Genomic DNA, 12,112 nt, shown 5'->3' on the forward strand with positions numbered 1-12,112 from the left:
CCAGGAGTGGGAGATCGCTCCAAGGACCCCTACTGGACCACCAGGTACCTGTAAAAAGTTTTTTGGGGGGGGTCGGGAGGGTGGGGGAAGCTAAGGTATTAGTTTTAAAGGGTCAGGGTGGGTTTTTTGTTTATTGGCTCGGGCGCAGCCGATAAACAAAACCGCGATCGGGCCCAATGAAAAAAAAACCACATGTGAATCGGAACCGGAATCTGAACCGATTCCGGTTCCGATTCACATCTCTAGTGGAGAACTTGCTCACTCATAGTAAGGTGGCAATCACTGCAGTAGAATATCCACACTTCAGCAACTGAGCCTTCTCAAAGGCCATACTGTAAGACAATATCGAGTCAACCTTCGTGAAGAACAGGCGCCTGCCGTAGTAGATCCCTGTGCGCCAGAAACCGGAGGGGAAAGTCCACCAAGAACCTTTGCAAATTTGCATACCATGGTCTTCTGGGCCAATCTGGTGCCACCAAAAGCACCATCCCCCTGTGACTCTCGATCTTCTGAATCATTCTGCCCAACATGGGCCACGGGGAACGGCATATAGCAACTTGTCCTCTGGCCACTCCAGCACGAGGGCATCAATGCCCAAAGACTTTGGATCTCTTGCAACTGAAGATGTGAGAAACTTTCACATTGCAAGCAGTCGCCAGTAGGTCCATAAACAGAATTCCCCAGTAATCCACTATTAGCCAAAATGCCTGGTTTGACAATTCCCACTGTCCTGGATCTAGACTCTGTCTGCTGAGAAAGTCTGCTCGTACATTATCTTTTCCTGCAATGTGCAAGGCCGAGATCTCCTGAAGATGAACTTCCACCCATTCCATAAGTTGGGCTATTTCCTGCGACTCTTGCTGGCTCTTGGTTCCTCCCTGCCGAATGATGTAAGCCACTGTTTTTGCATTGTCCGACATTATCCAGACTGCTCGACCCTGTAATCTGTCGCTGAACCGCAAACATGCCAACCAGACCGCATGGGCTTCCAGTCAATTGATGTTCCACAGAGTCTTCTGCACTCCATCCTCCTTGCGCTGTCAGCTCCTGACAGTGAGCTCCCCAACCCAGGAGGCTTGCATCTGTCGTGAGTACTAGCCAGTCCGGTGATCTTAGGGAAACCCACTTTCTTAGATGATCCACTTCTAACCACCACTGCAGTTTAGTGTAGACCTCCATTGGCAAGTGGAGGTGAATCAAATAGTCTTGAAAGTGTGGGGTCCAATGAGACAGCAGAGTCCACTGAAGAGGATGCATATGCGCCCTCACCCACGGCACCACCTCCAGAGTTGCTGCCATCAATCCAAGCACCTATAGGTAGGACCACACTGCTAGGCATATTGTGTTCGTCAATAGATGCACCTGTGCCATCAGCTTCTGAATACAGTTCTCCAGAGGAAAACCCTGCCCTGGTTCATGTCAAAGTGAACACTGAGATATTCTAGCAACTATGATGGCTGTGTATTGCTCTTAGCAAGGTTCACAACCCAACCTAGCTCCAGCAACAAGGAGATCATCTTGTGCAAAACCCAGAGGCTCTCTTCCAGACTCTTGACTTGAATCAGCCAATCGTCCAAGTACAGGTGTACCAAGATCCCATCCTTTCTCAACTCTGCCGCTGCCACCACCATAACCTTGGAAAACATTCTGGGCGCAGTGGTCAAACCAAAAGGTAGTGCTTGAAACTGATGACGCCCCAAATCCGCGAAACACAGAAATTGTTGATGCTCTAGCAGGTACACCTCAGACAAATCCAGAGACATCAGGAACTCTCTTGACTGTACTGCCATTATCACTGAGCACAAGATTTCCATATGAAAACGAGTCACACGCAAATGACAGTTGACCCCTTTGAGATCCAGAATGCGACGAAAAGAGCCCTCCTTCTTGGGCAAAATGAAATAAATGGAATATCAGCCCATATTTTCTTGAGATGTGGACACGAACTACAGCCTGCAGGATGAGGAGTCTTGACATCGAATACTCCATTGCCTGTCTCTTCTGTGGAGAATTGCAGGGAGACCCCATGAGCACATCCTGAGGAACATTGCAAAACTTCAGCACATAGCCGTCTCTTATCACCTCCAGAACCTACTGGTCTGACATGATCTCGACCCATCTCCGATAAAAAAAAAAAAAAAAAAAAAAAAAGAGCGACAACCTCCTATCTCCTGTTCCCAGGGGTGGGTCAGCACACCTTCATTGACAGGCTCGGGGTGCTCCACTTCCCAATCCTGTACCCCATTTGGGCTGACTGGGACGCAAGGACTGAGATCTACCCTAAGGTCAAGTCTTCTGAAAAGCCGCTCCTCTGTAGGATCAAAAATGTCTGAACTCCCTAGTACGACCTCTTGTGCTGAAGGTGTGCGGCACCTGTTTCTTATCCTCTGGTAATCGAGGAACCTGGGACTCACCCCACTTATTGGCCATTTTCTCCAGCTCACTCCCAAACAAGACCAAGCCTTTAAAGGGCAATTTCGTAAAGTTAGACTTTGTTGTAATGGCTGACCAATTTCTCAGCAATAGCTGACGCCTAGCCGCTATTACCGAAGCCACCCCTCTGGCCGAAGTGCAGACCAAATCTGTTGCGACCGTCGCTGCCCGACGTCTCCACTACGCCCACCTTACCTCTTTGGCGACTCCCTCTTTGCCTGTTGGAAGTTTGACTGCCGCAGCATCATCATGCCATTCTCCTCTGACGTCCCCGGACCAGCTTGACGCTGTACTCCACCATGATTCCCAGCAGCCTAAGGGCACGCACGCGACACAGCCCCAACTCAACTACCAAAAGTGGCGCGAACCTCAGGGGCATCCCCCTGAGGTGACATCATCCTCACTGGATATTTAAGGTCTCTGAAATCGCTAACGATTTGAGTTGGCAAGGGCTTTCCTCCAGGTATCGGCGGATGGGATTCGCTCTCCGCATACCTTGCTACTCTGCCTCCTTGGACTTACCAGGGGTACCCATTCCTCAGGGGCCTCGCTTTCTCTTTTGCTTTTCAGATCGCAGTCTGGAACCGGTACTTGCTCCTCGAGGGCCCACGTTCCCTGACTTGCTACTGAATACCACTTCTGCCAGGAAGTCATCGCTGCCTACAACACCAGTGAGTTACCATCTCTCTTCTCAGAGCATTCCTTGGAACCAGGTAGTCGCTCCTCGAGGGCCTACTTCATTCCAGCTCCTGGGCTGCTTCTAAGAGACTATTGTGTGAGTGTTACCATCAAGGTTCTGTTCCTGAACTCTGCATACTCTGCCTACTCACTATATTCAGTTTCTCTACAGCTCAGTTATCCAGGATCGCTGTTCCAGTATCTGAGGGACTACAGCCCAGCCGGGCACTTCCAGCTCACTACTGCCACCTCTGGTGGCTCCATATACTGTTTAATAAAAGAACTAGTGTGTGTGTCTCCATACTCTGAGCCTAACTGGTGGTCCCTCTCGGGATCTTCCCCCGGGGGCGTGGTCATCTGCCACCGGCCCAAGGATCCACCCACAACTACCACGAACACTAATAAAATCGCAGCCTGTATCTGCAAAAAAGGCAGCTGCTGGTTCCATCACTGCCCTTGAATTCACACCACATTCATTGATCTCCTAAGAAAGCAATAAATAAGAGCAAGCCACAAGGGAACAACAGGAAGCTATCTGCAAATTCATTGCCATTACTTCAAAAGCCTGCTTAAGGATAGCCTCAATCCTGTGCATCCTTCAAGGTTGCTCCCCCTTCTACGGGGATAGTCGTCAACTTGGTAACAGTACACATAAGCGCATCCACCTTCGGAAAATGCAATTTCTCTCTCGCAACTGGATCCAGGAGGTACAATCCTTCCGAGACTCTCCTACCCTTTAAAATTAGCTTCCAGGGCACCCCATTCAAGATCAATCAATTCTTGAATGGCCTCCATAATAGGGAAGAAACAAGAGGCTTTACGCAAAGAAATCAAAATGGGATCTTTCTTTGGCTTAGGCAGATTCAGCCCCCGGAATTCCCAGCACCTTCAATGTCTGGGAAATCAGAGCTGGTAGCTCATCTCTATAAAGAAATGCAACATAGTTCTAAATGGCTCCAAACCCGGAAGAATTTCCCCATCTTCCAGGGAGGAAGGTTCGGCTTCAACAACCATGTTATCTGGGTCCCTGTCAGGGAGGCCCGCAACAGATCTAGGCTTACTCTGACGCTTACCCATGATACCAGGCTTGCGGGAATCTGCAGCCTGCGATTCTGACTTATTTATTTATTTATAACTTTTATATACCGACATTCAAATGAATATCACATCGGTTCACATACAACTGGGGAGTCCAAACAACTAGTAGGGAGAAAGGAAGGATAAAGTTACAATTAACAGGGAAATCGTAAGGAACGGGGTGAGAATGCGGAACGGTCTAAGGGACCAAGTGAAAGTACTAGCAGGCAGGATACAGCAAACATAAAACTTTGTTAAGATAACAACTATAGTACATAATATATGTACTATAGTTGTTAATATATGACTTGTAGATTTATATTGTAGATGATTTATATTCAGACAACAACCAACAAGGACTGAATTACATAGTCTGGGTAAACAAATAAGCATGGGTGTAGCTTGATTTTTACGGCGGTTACTATCCCGAATCAATTAAGCCTGATACTTCACTTGAAATACATATGCAGCGCAGTTCACTGCTTCAATTGCAGGGGGGATGAAGAAAAGTGGATTTATATTCAGACAACCAACAAGGACTGAATTGCACAGGCTGGGTAAACAAATAAGCATGGGTATAGCTTGCTTATTGCGGCGGTTACTACCCCTAACTAATTAAGCTAGATATTTCACTTAGATGCAGTTCCAGCACTGCTCTCTACATTAATGGCGGGGGTGGAAGGGAAATAGAACCAAAAGGTTACTAAGGGCCAAGAGTAACAGATAAGTATGAGAAAAAAAAAACAAGTGTGAAAGCTTGCTGGGCAGACTGGATGGGCCGTTTGGTCTTCTTCTGCCGTCATTTCTATGTTTCTATGTCAAGATTAGCTGAGGCTGGGGACTGTACCTGAAGAAAGGACTGCAGTCCTTGAAAACATTCTACCCAAGAAAAGGTAGAGGAATCCATGCCAAAACCAGGGGGCATTGGGCCTGCACCCTCTGAGCTACCTCCCCCACTGACAAACCAATTAGGGGAGTTCCAAATTCAGGCGCCACCTCTGGCAGCTTTTTTTCCCTTCACGCACCAGGCTGGGAAGAACCGGGATTAGTAAAATCAGACAGAGGCAATTCTCCACTGAGTCTCCAAACAGCACTGACACAAATTAGAGGGAACACCAGGTTGGGGTGTCCGAATATGACAAGCAACACATAGGGCAAGGCGCTTAAGCTTCTTTGTAATGGGTCCCATTCTGTCAATAGTGTGCTAAGCTGTCTTTTTTTTTTTCATGCTGAAAAAACTAGGCACCCAAAATTTAGGCATTCAACAGTGTGTCTTGATAAGCGCACAAACTGAGCTCCAACCAGTATGCTCAGATAGTGCACACAACCTGAGTGCACAGCTGAGCTCACAGCCAAATGCACAAACACAGACCTATGTAACTGAAGACGGCAGTCTTGCGTGCCGAAAAAGTTGTGAAAATGCCGCCACAGCCTACCATGCGGTGAACAAGACAAGCCTTAAGAGCGGGGCCTAGCCAAAAAGGCTGCTCAACCTGCCCATGTTCCCTAAGCTCCTCCAGAGGTAAGAAATACCATCGGATCGGCTGAGAACAAAATCAGTCTCCGGCTGTGGGGGGCGAGGGTAAGGACCATTACCTTCGCGCTCTGCCTCCTGTGCCCACTTGCCTTTCAGTTTTTTTTGTTTGTTTTTTTTACAGCTAAATCCACGCTGGCTGAAAAACCAGCTACTGGACCAAGGCACTCATCTGAGGGAAGGATCCAAAAAAATCACCTCAGGAATTCTCAGCTAAGGGAGGGACCATAAGATATCACCACAGGAGAGTGGGGTGAATAATTCTTCTGTTCTTTGAAAAATTATTTTTTTAAGCAATCCCCAAGCAGGGAGATGCACGTCCACCCTCTGCTGGAGACGGAGAATACTGGCGGGCTGCTGTCATTGCAGGGGTATGTATATGTATTGTGACGTCAGCTTGCTCCATCTCCATCTGCTGGTAGAGGTGCATAACCCACTGGTTCTGGATTCACCTGTCTGAACACTAAGAAAGTAAAGTTATGCAGCAGGGGATCTCACCGTGCACATCTCTTGGCCAGGCCCCGCCCAGACCACATCCATTCCCTGCCCTTTTTGAAAATTTTTGAGATGTACTTGCCATGGCATTTACACATATCTTTAAAATAGTATTGGTGCACATGAGCCCAACTTATTCGCTCATCCTCCGATTGATGCGCGTGACAGGCTTTTAAAATTCACCTTATATTGTAGATTCCCCCTTCTATTGAAAAAAAGACATCATCCTGTGCATTATCAGGTATCTGCATCTCTCCATCACTCCTCTCCTGTAGGATGTACAAATTCACCTTATATTGTAGACTTCCCCCTTCCACTGAAAAAAGACATCATCTGTGCATTAGGTACTTTTTAGGTAGTTGAATCTCTCCATCACTCCTCTCCTATAGATTGTACAAATTAGCTCCTTAAGTTTGTTTTTGGTGCAGATCCCCCCACCATTTTGGTAGCCTTTCTCTGGCCTGCCTTTATGCCACATCCTTCCAGAGGTACAGCCTTTGGAAGGACGTGGCTGAGAGGCATATTCATTTCTTTGCTTCTGCTATGCCTCTCTATCTGCACCCTAGCATCCTTCTAGCTGTGGCCCTTACCTTGTCCCATTGTTTTGCTACCTTGAAATCCTCAGATTCAATCAGTTCAAAAATTATTTCATATTTTGTGGCATCAGCATCTCATCTCCCATCAGATACTGCTCCCTTGGATTTCTGCACCCAAAATGAATAACTCAGCATTTTCTGGTACTGAAACTTAACTGCTTCCCAAGCTTTTGAGCAATTCTTAATTCATCTACACCCTCTCGTGAGTCACTCTTAGTATCACTGACAAAAAGACACATTTTTTCTCTGACTCCCTTCGTGATATGGAACAGAACCGGCCCCAGCACCAATCCACAAGGTTCCTTCCTTTCTTCAGCATGAACTCCAGTCTATTTATCCCTCAACCAGTTTCTAATTCAGTTCATCAGCACAGGTTCTAAACTATTCAGTTTATTTATGAGCCTCCTCTGTGGGATAGTATCAAAGGCTTTGCTGGAATCCAAACCACACCCAGGGCCCATCCCCACTCTAATTTTCTGGTCACCCAAAGAAATCAAATTAATCTGACATGATCTTGCTATAATAAAACTAGGCTGTCTCAGACAGAAGAATTCCTCTGCAACCCTTCCTGTCATATCCAAGCCCTCATACTACAAACAAGTTTTTCAATCCAGCAAGGGCAAGGCCCTTCTAATATAAGACCTCTTATTAGTTCTGTGAGTTACTCTATGGTGAAACAAGAAATAAAAGGGGAAGAGCCATAAAGGATCTCACAAAATTGGAGAAAAGTGGTAGACCGAGTTGCAACACAAAATAATACAAAGTAATGCACATGGGGAAAAGCAATCCAAACTTCTCCTTCATAAGAATAGGCTTTACATAAGAACAGAAGACATGCCATACTGGGACAGACCAAGGGTCCATCAAGCATCCTGTTTCCAACAGTGGTCAATCCAAGTCACAAGTACCTGGCTAGTATCCAAACATTAAATAGATCCCAAGCTACTAATGCTGGTAACAAGCAGTGGGCCTGTTTTAAAAAGCATTTACTTGAGTAAAACAGATTTAATTCACTTTACCTGAGTAAATGGCTTTTGAAAATGTTTACAATAATAGTTACATTTACGTGCGTAACTCCTTTTGAAAATTTACCCTCAGTGCCTATTCCCTATTGATTAATAGCAGTTTATGGACTTCTCCTCCAGAAACTTATCCAAATCCTTTTTAAACCCAGCTACACTAACGGGCGGATTTTAAAAGCCTTGCTCGCGTAAATCCTCCCGGATTTACGCGAGCAGGGCCTTGCGCACCGGCGCGCCTATTTTCCATAGGCCGCAGGCGCGCGCAGAGCCCCGGGACGCGCGTAGGTCCCGGGGTTTTCGGAAGGGGGCGTGTCCGAACGACGCAGCATTTTGGGGGCGGGCCCGGGGGCGTGGTTTCGGCCCAGGGCGTTCCGGGGGCGTGGCCGCACCCTCCAGAACCGCCCCGGGTCGGGTCTCGGCACGCCAGCAGCCCGCTGGCGTGCGTGGATTTAAGTCTCCCTCCAGGAGGCGTAAAACCATGGATAAAGGTAGGGGGGGGGTTTAGATAGGGCCGGGGGGGTGGGTTAGGGAGGGGAAGGTGAGGGGAGGGCGAAAGAAAGTTCCCTCCGAGGCCGCTCCGATTTCAGAGCGGCCTCGGAGGGAACGGAGGCAGGCTGCACGGCTCGGCGCGCGCCGGCTGCCCAAAATTGGCAGCCTTGCGAGCGCCGATCCAGGATTTTATAAGATACACGCGTATCTTATAAAATCCAGTGTACTTTTGTTTAAGCCTGGTGCGCCAACAAAAGTACGCGAACGCGCTTTTTAAAAAAATCTACCTGCCTTAACCACATTCTCTAGCAATGAATTCCAGAGTTTGTGTGTGGAGTGAAAAAGAATTTTCTCCGATTTGTTTTAAATGTTCTACTTGCTAACTTCATGAAGTGCCACCTAGTCTTTCTATTTTCTGAGAGAGTAAATAACAGATTTACATTAACCTGTTCAAGTCCTTTCATGATTTTGCAGACCTCTATCATATCCCCCCTCAGCGTCTTGTCTCCAAATTGAACAACCCTAACCTCTTTAGCCTTTCATCACAGTGGAGCCGTTCCATGCCCTTTATCATTTTGGTCACCCTTCGCTGTATTTTCTCCAGTGCAACTATATCTTTTTTGAGATGTGGTGACCAGAATGGCACACAGTATTCAAGATGCAAGCTCGCAATGAAGTGCTACATTATGACATCCACCATTTTATTTGCCATTCCTTTCCAAATAATTCCTAACATTGTTTGCTTTTTTGACTGCCACAGCACACTGAGCCAAACGATTTCTATGTATTATCCACTATGACGCCTAGATCTCTTTCCTGAGTAGTAGCTTCTAATATGAAACCTAATGTCGTATAACTACAGCAAGGGTTATTTTTCCCTATATGCATCACCTTGCACTTGTCCACATTACATTTCAAATGCCATTTGGACACCCAGTCTTCCAGTCTCACAAGGTCCTCCTGCAATTTATCACAATCCGCTTGTGATTTAACTATTCTGAATAATTTTTGTCATCTGCTGATTTGATCACCTCACTCGTCATACCCATTTCCAGATCATTTATACATATATTCAAAAGTACTCGTCCAAGTACAGACCCCTGAGGTACTCCACTGTTTACCTTTTTCCACTATGAAAACAGACCATTTAATCCTGCTCTGTTTCCTGTCTTTTAATCAGTTTGCAATTCACGAAAGGACATCACCTCCTATTCCAGGACTTTTTAGTTTTCTTAGAAGCCTCTCATGAGGAACTTTGTCAAACACCTTCTGAAAATCCTAATTCACCACATCTACCGGTTCACCTTTATCCATAAGTTTAATCACCCTTTCAAAAAAAAAATGTAGCAGATTTGTGAGGCAAGATTTCCCTTGGATAAATTCATGCTAGCTGTGTCCCATTAAATCATGTCTGTCTAAATGTTCTGTGATTCTATTCTTTATAACAGTTTCCACTATTTCTCCTGGCACTAAAGTCAGGCTCACTGGTCTATAATTTCCCAGCTCACTTCTGGAGCCCTTTTTAAATATCAGGGTGACATTGGCCACCTTCCAGTCTTCAGGTACAACAGATGCTTTTAATGATGGGTTACTAATTACTTGTAATAGTTCTGAAATTTCATTTTTTAGTTCTTTCAGAACCCTGGGGTGTATACCATCTGGTCCAGGTCATTTACTACTCTTCAGTTTGTCAATCTGGCCTACTACATCTTCCAGGTTCACCCTTGAAAACTGTCTCCAGAACAGGTATCTCCCCAACATCCTCATAGGTAAACACTGAAGCAAAGAATTAATTTAGCCTTTCCGCAATGGCCTGATCTTCTCTAAGTGCCCCTTTAACCCCTCAATTGTCTAACAGTCCAACTAACTCCCTCACAGGTTTCCTGCTTTGGATATATTTTAAAATGTTTTTATTATGAGTTTTTGCCTCTTTGGCTAACTTCTTTTCAAATTCTCTCTTAGCCTGTCTTATCAACATTTTATATTTAACTTGCCAGTGTTTATGCTTTTTCCTATTTTCTTCATATGGATCCTTCTTCCAATTTTTGAAGGAAGATCTTTTGGCTAAAATAGTCTCTTTCATGTCATCTTTTAACCACTCAACACAGAACTTTTAGAGTCATTTTGGAAAAGTATTGAAAAAAATCTCCCCAGTGCTGCCAATATTATTAGGGCATAAAATATGTAGGTGTTTGTGGTGAGATGGGGGATCTTTCTGCCTGCTTTCTTATTCTGCATAGAGACTTGTTTCCCGAGTAAAACCACCTTTCCCTTTGAAATCCTTGCACTGACAGGCAGATGGCAACCTAACTCCTGCTGTGCTCTGCAATTCCTGGCAGCAAGGTCAAACCTATTGTATACCCCAACATTAGGCTTGGAATGCATGCTCTACCAGTCTCTATAAGGTGGTACAATGTTGTCATAAAGCCAACACCTCAAGCAATTGTTGATAGTACAGTACCACCTCTAGAGGGGCGTGGAGAGGAAGATCTGTACCAAAGCTCTATCCTAACTCTACACATCCTTGTGAGCACAGCCTGACCTGAGCTTCCACAATGAAACTTGGTTAGATAGTGTTAATATTAATAACCCTTCTTATTTTACCCGTTAGCTATTTGCAAATTATGTCTTTTTTTCTATTCACTGTTCTATTTGTTAATAAGTTTTTTAGTGTGTTGGCTCTGTCTCTGTGATTGCTTTTTGACTGCATTTTTTGTATTTGGTCTGTAGGTGCATTTAAAAAACCCATGTGACCCTTGTCCCTAGAAACCAATAAGGGATAGTTTGCAGGCAGAGTACTTGCCCCAAGACAAGCAGGAACCCAGTTGGTGGGCAGGAGATTGCCAGTGTAAGGGCAAGTGTACAGGTGTAGGCAGGCCTAAGCCTTAATTAATAGGACCCTTCAAGTGTCCACAGGTTTGCACCTGCGAGGATGTTAAGGGTAGCACTAAGGCATTATGTGCCAGCTTGCCACAAGCCACAATTTCATGTTGGTGAGTCAATCCCAGCAAGCCAATGGGGCTGGGAAGTTTTTCTCTTTTGCTGATGCTCCCCCATTTTCCCAGGTCTACAGGTTATCAGCGGAACACTAATAACAAATATAACATGGGAGCAGAAGTACTTCCTGATTCTTTTCTAAAGTCTGCTTGTGCTGGACCATGCAGTATTGTGCCTAATAATTCAAGAGTGATGGGAAGAAAGAGACAGTATGCATGCAAGTGGAGTCCGGAAGAAGAGAGCAAAGGGAAGAGTAGGACAAGAGATACACAGCAAAGGGATGGGGAAAGAAGATCTCCACATACCCAGAAATTTTGGCATGTTGCTTACTGAGCTTGGGGAGTAAGAATCGTAGGGAATAGAAAATTCACTCGCATTTTCTGGTACTTAATATAACAGTGCCAGAAATTACTGTGTAGGTGCAGGTATGCTTTTCCAGCAATTTACAAACTAAGTAGAAGGAAATAGAGTCCCAAGCCTATACTCTGATTTCTGGATCAGTCCGATGTAATGGAAGATTTTATTCTTCTCCTAGTCCAGGGATGGGCAGTTCCGGTCCTCGAGGGCCACAAACCAGTCTGGTTTTCAGGATATCCCTAATGAATATGCATGAGAGATTTGCATGCACTCTGCCTCAGTTGTATGCAAATCTATGTCATGCATATTCATTAGGATATCCTAAAACCTCGACAGGTTTGTGGCCCTCGAGGACTGGAATTGCCCACCCCTGTCCTAGTCTCACCTTCATATGCTGATTTCAGAATTCACAAATCGGGCAAGCAAAAAGTGTT

The 12,112-nt window shown here is 45.5% G+C and overlaps 1 protein-coding gene across 6 annotated transcripts in view; it reads right to left on the bottom strand.

Moving 5' to 3' along the window:
• LOC115100948 overlaps positions 1 to 12,112 on the bottom strand; it is a 152,615-nt gene that overhangs the window by 139,267 nt on the left and 1,236 nt on the right. The window lies entirely within an intron of this gene.

The sequence above is a fragment of the Rhinatrema bivittatum genome, chromosome 11 (assembly GCF_901001135.1).
Source record: "Rhinatrema bivittatum chromosome 11, aRhiBiv1.1, whole genome shotgun sequence".
Classification (NCBI taxonomy): Eukaryota; Metazoa; Chordata; class Amphibia; order Gymnophiona; family Rhinatrematidae; genus Rhinatrema; species Rhinatrema bivittatum.